Source organism: Fukomys damarensis, unplaced genomic scaffold, assembly GCF_012274545.1.
Source record: "Fukomys damarensis isolate Sample0158 unplaced genomic scaffold, DMR_v1.0_HiC HiC_scaffold_17, whole genome shotgun sequence".
Taxonomy (NCBI): Eukaryota; Metazoa; Chordata; class Mammalia; order Rodentia; family Bathyergidae; genus Fukomys; species Fukomys damarensis.
This window is the reverse complement of record NW_022900929.1, coordinates 16,273,443-16,283,900: the sequence shown is the minus strand read 5'-3', so window position 1 is coordinate 16,283,900 and position 10,458 is coordinate 16,273,443.

The window sequence follows — 10,458 nt, the reverse complement described above, 5'->3', positions numbered from 1 at the left end:
GCGTGCAGACACGAGGCGCACTGGACCACGGGCCGGGGTCCCGGGATGGGCGGGATACCTGGCCCCTGAGCTGAGAGTGCTGCTATTTGAAGACTGGGGACACTGAGTCCTGCCCTGGGGTGGGGGCTGGGGGCGTCCCAATCTCCGGCCGCCGCTCAGGGCTGCTGGGTTGCTGGGTTCTGGTGGAATCGCTGGGTCTGGAAGCCTGGAAGTAACTGGTCTGCCTTCCTTCGGTCTCTGGGCAACGCCTAGAAACTACTGTGGTCCATGTTGAGGAACTGGATGGGGACAAATGGAGCAAGGAATTTGTAGCTCTCCTCCCTAGTCCTCACTTCCTACGACCCTGAAAACCCCACTGGTATGCTATTCAGGACACTCCTGTGCTTTCACATCAGCTTTTTCCCCCCTTTTCTTTCTTTCTTTCTTTTCTTCAAGACATCATCTCACTACACATACCACACTGGACTTGAACTATGTAGCCCAGGCTGACCTCAAACTCATGGTGATCTTCCCACCTTAGCCTCCAGAGTGCTAGGATTACAGGTGTGAGCTTCTTTCCTCTCCTGCCTTTTTTATTTTTTTGATTTTTTGAGACAGGATCTCACTATGTAGTTCAGACTGCCCTGGAACTCAATGTGTAGCCCAGGTTGGTCTCGAACTCACAGCAATTCTCCTGCCTCAGCCTACAAGGTGCTGGGATTACAGGTGTGCACCACCACGCCCAGCTGTCCTGCCTTCTTTCCTTCCTTCCTCTTTTTTTCTCCTGCTGGGGGGCATTGAACCTAGGACCTTGGCACTGAACTACATCCCCAGCCCTTTTTTATTTTGAGACAGGGTCTCACAGAGTCACTAAATTGCCTGAGCTAGGCTCAATTTGTGATCCTCCTGCTTCAGCCTCCCAGAGTGCTGAGATTACAGGCATGCACCACCATGTCCAATTGACATCGGGCTTTTTGACCTATGATATAGGTTAGCCTTCTGGTAAAATTTTTACAAGCCTAGAAATTGAGCTGATCCCAAGAGTGTTGGTAGCTGGGATTTGCAGTTTAGCTTTTGTGGCTTCTGGAAGCTTCAAGGCAGAGGGGCAAGCTCCCTGGAGCAGGCTAGGTGGTCTCTCAAACCTTAGGAAGTGGCCTCAACCATTGAGCCTCAGTATTCTCACCTGTTAAATGGGTACAAGAAAAGTACTCATCTTACTTCACTTAGAGGTCATAAAAACAACAGTCTTACAAATGCAGAGGTTATAGCTGGTTCTCTGCTCTACCCAGTCATGTGGTATTAGAGCTATCTTATGTGTACATTCGGCACCTACTTTATTTCTCGTTTGTTTTTTGTTTTTGTTTTTGCTGTGCTGGGAATCGAACCTAAGGCCTGGTACACACTAGGCAAGGGCTATACCATTGAACTGCACTCCCCATCTGCCTACCTGCTTCTTACAAGACACTTTGCAGGACAAAAAGAGGTGCTGAGACCTAGCTAGCTCCAGCAGCCTGGAGATTGTAACAGGTGAGAATTGAGGTGAATTTTGGGGATCCAGGGATGCAGCCTGCAGAGCTGCATTGTGCGGAGGAGAGCTGGGAAGGGGTCGCTCCCTCCAGCAGGGGGGAGGAAGACACACCTGGTGCTGGAAGCAGCCTTGAGGAGTGGGCGGGGTTCCAATGGGAAGAGCGGGAGGATGGGGGGGCAGCTCGCAGAGTTGAGGGAGGGTCGGAGATGTGGGGGGCAGCTGTGGAAGGAGAGCCCGAAGGTGAAGCCCGAGTGTGGCTGGGGAGGAGTCACATTGTGAAGGGCCTTGAATGCTACCTTGAAGAATTTGGATTTCTTTTCTAAGTTTATTGTTATATTTAAGGTAAACAATACAGTTACATTCATCAGTGGGATCTTGTACCTTTACATGATGTATCTTGGTTCTTATTTTTTCCTCATTCCCCTTGGATTTCTTTTTAAAAGGGTAGGAAATCATTCATTCAAGATTTTTTTTTTTTTAAAGAAAGAAATGTTTATGGACTACATACTCTGCCAGGGACCCCGGGGGATAGCTGTGAATCACACAGACAAGAGTAGTGGCTTACACCTGTAATCGTAGCACTCTGGGAGGCTGAGGCAGGAGGATCACAAGTTCCAGCTGAGCCAGGAAATTTATCTATTGACTTAGTGAAAAGACCTTGTCTCAGATTTAAAAGGGGGTGGGGCTGGGATGTAGCTCAATGTAAAGGCTCTGAGTTTTATAGCCATCCCCAGTACTGAAAACAAAACAAGAACACCCCCCGCCAAAAAAAGCTCCAGGGAACAAAGGCCCAGGAGGGAGATGAAGAGTTTGCAGTCAGGGTTGTCACGCTGACGTGACCTGCTGGGGATGAAGAAGGGAGCCATGAGGCTCTAAGAACAGGGAGAGCATGACTGAAAATGTGTATGGAAAGACGGAGAGGCCCATGGGAGACAGGGCTGGGAACTTCTGGCTAGATGAAGGAGGCTCCGACCCAACGCCTGCCTTGCGCTACCCTCCCCTCACCTTGGAGCTGCTCAGGCCCTCCCCTCCAAACCCAGCACGGCTGTGGGCCTCCACATGTACACACGTCCACATGCATCTGCGTGTGCGCTGTCCTAGCCCTGCTCCCCACTGCACCCTGCTCCCTAGGGCCTCTGACTCCTGCGTCACTGTCCTGACCTGACCAGGGAGAGGTGGCCAGGGCAGAGGGGTGGGGAGGACACAGCCAGAGGAGAGGGAGGGATTGCCGGGTGGAGGGCCCCCCCACCGATCCTCCCCTCCTGCCTGAGGGACCCAAGAGCCCCTGGCCCCCAGCTCTGGACGCTGGAGCCTGGGGCACAGGGTGGCCATGCTGCTCGGGTGGTTTCCCACTGAAGAGCCTCATTTGTGTCACCCCTACCTCGAGCAGGAATCTACTAGATAGAGCTGCCCATCACCTCACAAGCCAGACTGTGGGTCCTGTCACCTGCCTCTTTCCAGTGCATCCTTCTGCTGTGCCCACTCCCGTGCCCTCCATCCCAGGGGCTGAGCTTGGTGCTGATGGCATGCTGCTCATTGCTCAGTCTGTGCTCTCTACCTGGGTGACCCCTTTTCTTCAAAGCCTGAACCCAAGCGTTCCCTCCTCCACAAAGCCTTCCCCAGTCTGCCACGGTGAAGTCGTCCCCTTCCTCACGTGTGTATACAACTTAGGTTTCTCCCTGATGGGGGCACCATGTCCATCTGTCAAAGTTGAGCACTGTACAAGTCCAAGAGGTTTTCATAAAGAGTCTCAGCTCGGATTGGTTCCCTCTGCATGTGAGTGCCCTGATAGAGACGGCAAAGGACAGCACACAGCCGGCGTCGTACCCTTTTGTGCCCACCAAGCACTCAGCATGCTGCCTCTGTGTGGCCCTTCATGCCAGGGAGTATGAGGCCATGATGGGGAGCGAGCCGGGCCCAGCCAGCCTAGCTCCCTGGCATCCTGGGCTCACCAGTTTCTGTTTACTTTCTGAGCTGGTGGCCACAGAACCAGGCTTGAAGGGGACAGTTGTGACGAGTCAGTGGTGGGGGTGGAGGCCAGCTCCACTCCACAGCCTCCTCCTGGCAGCCATTTCAGGTTGAGGATCCAAAGAGAAGCAAATTTATGGCCTGCTGGAGCTTTCCTCGACCCCAGGCAGTGCAGAGCCCCAGCTCCTCCCCTCCACACAGTGGCTGCTCCTCTCGGAGCTCAGCCAGCCACCCTGAAGACCTTGTGTGCTGGGAAGTGAGGAAGCGGAGGGCCTTCGAGGGTGTGAGGCCAGGAGGTCCCGGCCCTGAGAAGCCAAGCAAGTGAGAGCACGGGGGAAGGGATTCCTGCTGAAAACCTGAGGAAAGTCCTTTGCCAAGTCATTTTAGAGAAACCGAGGCAAGGGCTACTTTCTTGGTCACGGAGTAGCCAGCAGAATGGGACATTTAGGTTTCTATTCTCAGCAAGTAGCCCTATGGTCCAGTGGCTTAAAGGGGCTGTTAGTGAGCCAGAGAGCTTAGATCAGAGCCCCTCACCTGCCAGGTGCCCAAGTTGCCCAAGTGACCTTATTTCTGAGCTTTACTTGTTTGTTTTTGTGACATTGGTGATTGAGCCTAGGGCCCTCACATTGAGACATTGAAAAAAAAATTTTTTTAATTTTGAAACGGGCTTGTTAAATCACTAAGTTGCTCAAGTTGGGCTCAAACTTGTAATCCTCCTGCCCCAGCCTCCCAAAGTGCTGGGATTAACAGGCTTCCTCCACCATACCTTACCTCTGAGCTTTTCTGTAAAAATAATAATAAATGCTCCCCAGGGCTGTGCTGGGATCATTACCATACTCCCTGCTTTATTATTTCTCCATTGTCCTTTGGGAGCCTGGAGATCAAATTTCCAGTGTATTCCTCAATATCCCCCTAATATCCTCCACTCTTCCTTCTCTGGAGCTGGGGACAGATTCATGGCACCTTAGCTACCCCAGCCCTGCAACTCACTAAAAAAAAAAAAGTCATCAAGGGCTAGGGATGTAGCATAGTGGCTCTGCGCCTGCCAAGCAAGCATAAGATCCTGAGTTTGATCCCTAGTACCACACACACGCACACACACACACACACACACACACACAAAGTCATCAAAACAGTGGGGTACGACTGGGAATTTGGCTCAGTGGTTCCACTGCCTGCCTTGCAAGCACAAGGTTCTGAGTTCAATTCCTGGTACAAAAAAAAGAAAAAACAGTGGGGTGGGCAGAAGCACCTGTGTAGACTGCACTTAGTGCCTTGAACCCAGTGGAGTGAAACAGATCCGGGCAGATCCAGGATGCCAACCTTCCTCAAAGCCTGAGGCCCCGCAGGGATCTCTGACCCCACCCATTCAAGAAGCCCCAGTGACCTTGGCCTGAAGGAGACTTCTGGGTGCATCCTAGACAAGCTCCACAGCCTCACATGCCACTTTCCTTGGCTCGGTGCTGGAGTCCTTCAAGAGGAGGTCCTGGGGGGGCCCTAGCTCTAGAACCCCATCTTTTGTTTGGATTTGGTGGGAAGTACTGGACCACAGCCTGAGGTGCTAGCTCATAGGTGTCACAGAATAGTATTCCCAATCCCCTTCCCATAGCATCAGTATAAAATTGGAAAGTTCTAAGTTTAAAAAGCCCTACTGATGTGCGGGGGTGTAGCTCAGTGGTAGAACACTGTTTGCTTACTTAGCATGCATCAGGCTTGGGGTTCAATCCCCAGCACTGAAAAAGAAAGTGGAGGGGAATCCCTCCTGGCAATATAAATGGGAGACTTTTCTCTCTTAAGAAAGGTCTCTGGAGGTGTGTGGTTGTGAGTATAAAAAGTTTCATTCTGTTAACATAGGACTCAATGACTTTTTAAGGATTCCAAATAAATTCTACTGGGCTCTTTCTCTTTGGAGGAATATAGTCCAAGTTCTACTCAAGGGCAGTTTATAACTGTCTTAGACATACTTTTCAACATCTCAATTTAGCAAATATGTTTCCAAATTGTTCATGCTTCCCTAGGAATTAATGAGTTCTAATAATTTGTATCCCCTGATTTTTCTTTTTTTTTACAGACAGGATATCGCAGTGTTGTTCAGGCTGGTCTTGAACTTGTGGTGACCCTTATGCCTCAGCCTCTTGAGTACTGGGATTATAGGTATGTGCCACCACGCCCGGCTCCCTGACACCTCATGTGTTTTTTCTTTTTCTTTCTCTTTTTTTTTTTTTTTTTTTTTTTTTTTTTTTTTTGAGACAGGGTCTCACTCTGTAGTTGAGACAAACCTGGAACTCACTATGTAGCCCAGGCTGGACTCAAACTCACAGCAATCCTCCTGCCTCAGCCTCCCGAGTGCTGGGATTACAGGCATGTGCCACCATACCCAGCCATATTCATTCTTGACCTGCAAATCATTTTAACCCTTTTGGGGAAATACATTTGTCTTGCAGCAGATGAGATTCGCAGACTCTGAGCTGGAAGGGAGGGAAAGGCCCACCCCGGCTTGCCTACTTCAGACATGGACAGTGGGGTCTTTCAGGGATACTCAGGCTCCCTACAGAAGGAGGAGCAGAAGTCCCACACCCCTCTAGGCAGCCACCTGCCTGAATTCATCAGGGACTCACCAGCTCCAGGATCGGACAGAAAATTACTTCATGAGGTTATCTCGGCTGCTTTATAACTAAGTCCCTGGTCATCCAGAGAACAAAGGCTCAATCCAGAACAGGCTTTGTAAAAAATTAACCTTTTCTTATTACAAAAACAATATGTGATTGTTTCAGCCCAGGAAAACACAGCTAACCCAAACACACAGACACCCACCCATACTGGGTAGTGCTGTGAGAGCCAGGGAGCTGGCTCGTAGGGGGAGACCTGTGCCTCACCCCATATCTGTGCAGCTGGACATCTGTTCCCTGAGAAGCTGCATTCAACAGACAGACACTTGTCCTGCTCCTCCAGAGTCTCCAGGTTTGTGAGGTGCACCATTCTCACCAAGCTCTAGATGAAGAAGCCCCAGGAGCTCACCAGGGACAAAGTGCTGGGCCCAGCAAAATCACATGTCAGCAGAATCATCCAGATGTGTGAGTCCAACGCTGAATCATCTTCCCTCCCTTCTCCCCCACCCAACGAAGAAACCTGAAACTAGCTGCATGTGGCAGCACACATCGATGCCAGCCGAGGCAGGAGGATTGCGAGTTTGAGCCCAGCCTGGGTGACTTAGTGAGACCCTGTGTAAAAAACACAGAAAATAGGGCTGGGGATTTAGCTCAGTGGTTCTGCTGTCTGCCTTGCAAGCGCAAGGACCCAAGTTTAATCTTCGGTACCCCCCAAAATAAATAAATGATAAATAAATAAAGGGCTAGGGATATAGCTCAGTGCGAAGGGCCTGGGTTTAATCCCTAGTACACCCCACCCCACTAAAAAAGCCTGAAACCCTTTCTCAGCAAAATGGCTTCACATTAACAGTAGTCTTATCCCTCCCCTTTTCAGGGCATCAGACCCATAGGTTCTGAACCACTAGGCTGCATTACCAGCTCCTTTGATATATTTATCCATTTATTTATTTATTTAGAAACAAGGTCTTGCTATGTAGCCCAGTCTGCCCTCGAACTTGGTGATCCTCCTGTCTCGGCCTCCTCAGTGCTAGGATGACAGTCAGTCATGCACTCCTGCACCTGGGATCTCCAGTTGCTTTTATTGTTTAAAAATTTGAGACATTTTCACCAAATTTCCCAGGCGGGTCTCAAACTTGCCATCTTCCTGCCTCTGCACCAAGAGTAGTTGGGATTATGTAGCCCTCACTCTTAAAGTGAATCCTTACTACTGCTAGAAGAGTTACAAGCAACTTTCCAAATATAAGAACAGCAATGTCTTTGAAATTTTTTTCTTGGCTGGGTGTGGTGGTGCATGCCTGTAATCCTAGCATTCAACAGGTTGAGGCAGGACTACATAGCAAGTTCAAAGCTAGCCTGAACTACATAGTGAGACCCTGTCTCAAAACCAAAACAAAGCAAACAAAATGGAACCCTGTCTTATTTCTCATTAGACATTACAAGACCAGCAGTTTTGTGCCTCCTGGCAGACCTGGTGTCCCACACAGATCCTTCCAAGTGGCAGGTGCTTAGTAAGTGCTGTGGATAATAAGCATCTGGATTGGAATCTGGCCCACAGGGCTGTTTCTGAAGTAGGAGGCCATTTCCCCCACCTGGAGGAAGACAGAGAGAATTCCCTATGCTGGACACACCTGTCCCCAATCCCTCTCCCCTGTGGCTCAGCTTGAATGGAGGTCACTCGGAAAAGCCCTGATGGGGGGGGTGGCAGCAGAGGCTGGGGCCAGCAGAGGGGAGACAAGGTTCCCTGTACTCCCTGCAGACACAGCAGTCTTGTTCGCAGCCGCTACTGCCTCTCCTGCCGTGGCAACAGTAAGGCTGTTGGTGAAGAATGTCGCAGAGGCAGAGGAAAGCTCCACTGGTGAGCAGAGAGGAAAGATGGAGTAGAAACAACAAACACACAGGCTGGAGTGGGAGCTGCCAAAACAAATCGAGTGCGAAGGGCTGCCTGCCACCACCTCGGCCGGGCCCAGGCTGTGAGCACGGAGGCAGAACACATACGTGCAGGGAGACACACAGGCCGTCCAGCTGCCTGCTGCCTCCCCACACTGCTACTGGGAGTTTGCAGGGAAAGCTGATGATGCGGGGGTGGTGGTGGCCCGAGGACAATATTAGCAGCCTGTCTCCCTCAGCTCCCCAGTACCTCCTCTTTCCTAGCTGCCTTGTGTCCCTCCAGTCCCTGAATACACCCAGGCTATTTGTGAATCTCCCCTCAATCCCTTTGCCAGATTGCCTTCTTCTCTCATTTCTGCCTGGTGAACTCCTATTCATCCTTCAACACCCAGATCAAGGGTGAAGCTTTTTGGGATCCTACCAGCAAGCTAAGGCCTCTCCATCTTCGAATTTCCATATCATAGCTACTGCCATTTCTTCCACATCTTTTTTGTTTTGTTTTTGCAGTACTGGAGCTCAAACTCAGGACCTTATGCTTGAGAGGCAGGTGTGGTGCCACTGAGCTAAATCCCTGACCCTCTTCCACATCTTATTCAGAAAAATCTGTCAACCTTTCCAATTAGATGATGAGCTTCTCACATGAAGGAACCTCGTCATATATACAAGCCAAAGCAGGGGATTTTGGTAAATTAGGAACTGTTATTTTCAGATTTAAACCAAATTACCTTTATAACTAGAGTAAAATTAAGTTACTAGCCCTTAGATAGGGGCTTTCCAACTCTTGTTATTGTTGTTTCTTCTTGTTTTTTAATTTTAGTTTTTAGTTTTTTGAGATTGGTCTTGCTATACAGTTCAGGCTGGCTTTGGACAGACTGCTTAGCCCAGGCTGGCCTCAAACTCATGACAATCCTCCTGCCTCAACTTTCCGAGCGCATGCTTGTTACTGTTTGTTTGAGACAGGATCTTGCTATGCAGTTCAATCTGGCCTTGAACTCACTGTGCAGCCCAGGCTGGCCTCAAACTTCCAATCCTCCTGGGACTATGGGTGTGCAGCAATATGCCCAGCAAGGCTTTCAGATGCTTGTGACCTTAAACAGTAAGTCACACTTTACATCCTAACTGGTACAATGTGCATATAGTTGTCCTTGGTATTGAAGGGTCACTTCCAGGATGACCATGAGGATACTAAAATTCAAGGGTGCTGACTTTAGTTATCTACAATGCATTTGCATAGGACCATACCACACTTCCCTATACACTAAACCATCTATGGATCACTTATACCTAACACAATGCAAACGCTATATAGTTAATATACCATATTGTTTAGGGAATAGTAAGGAAAGAAATCTGTATATGTTCAATACAGAATTTTTTTCATTATCTTCAACTAAATCTGAAGATGCACAGCTTGAAGATACAGAGCACTGACTGTATACACCTACCTAAAAAAGCTTCAATAAAATATTACCATTTAAATTGTAACTACTTTTGTCTTTTTTTTTCCAGTACGTTATTGAACTCAGGACCTTGCACTTGCCAGGCAGGTGTGGCACTACTGAGTTAAATAAATCCCTGACTACTTGTCTTCTTAAAAACTTAAGACTGACAAGGCCAGGGGGTTTAGCTCAATGGTGCTCACAAGGTCTTGAGTTCATTTCCCCAGTATCAAACAAAAAATAAAACTAGACTGACCCAATATATTGTTCTGGAGGTCCACAAATGAGTCACCACACCCCTTTGATAATGCTTGAGATGATTCTGGTTTGATGTGAAAAATCTGGACTGCTAATTATTCAGGGAGTGATGTCTATCCCACTGTATAGCCCATTGAACGGCAGCAAAGGTTCTGCGAAACAGCTGCCTGGGAGCCATTTGGACCCTGCAGAACCAGGAATTAAAGTCAAAACTCATTTCCTCCCAGAGCCTGACATTACGTGGTGCCAAGGTCTCAGTTTGCACCCTTTATCTTTTGAACTTTCCCTTTTCCAGGGCCTGGGTACTATCACCAGAGAGAAGCACGGCGTATCCTGAGTGTACAGTCATCCCAGCTGCACCTCAGCAAGGGAATGGATACTTTACCTGCCCAGTCTTCCTGAGACCATGACAAATTTTTAGGCAGACATTGGAATTGTCTGCTTCAGGAATAAACAGTTTGCTCTGGGAACGGTGATGCATGCCTGTAATCCCCATATTCTGGGAGGCTGAGGCAGGATTTCAAGTTCAAAGCCTGCCTGGACAGCTCAGCAACTTAGTGAGATCATTTAAAATAAAACAGGCTGGGGGGTGTACCTCAGTGCCAAGGCCCTGGGTTAAATTCCTAGTTCTGGAAAAAATAAAAAATAAAGCAAAAAAACCAGTTTGTTTTGTTACACTATCTGCAGTATAATCTAGGGTTTCTGTGAAGGCTGGAATCATCAGGGTCCCCCTCCAAGATCTAAACACTTATAAAAGTTTCCTACTCTCCTAGATTAGGTACACACAGAA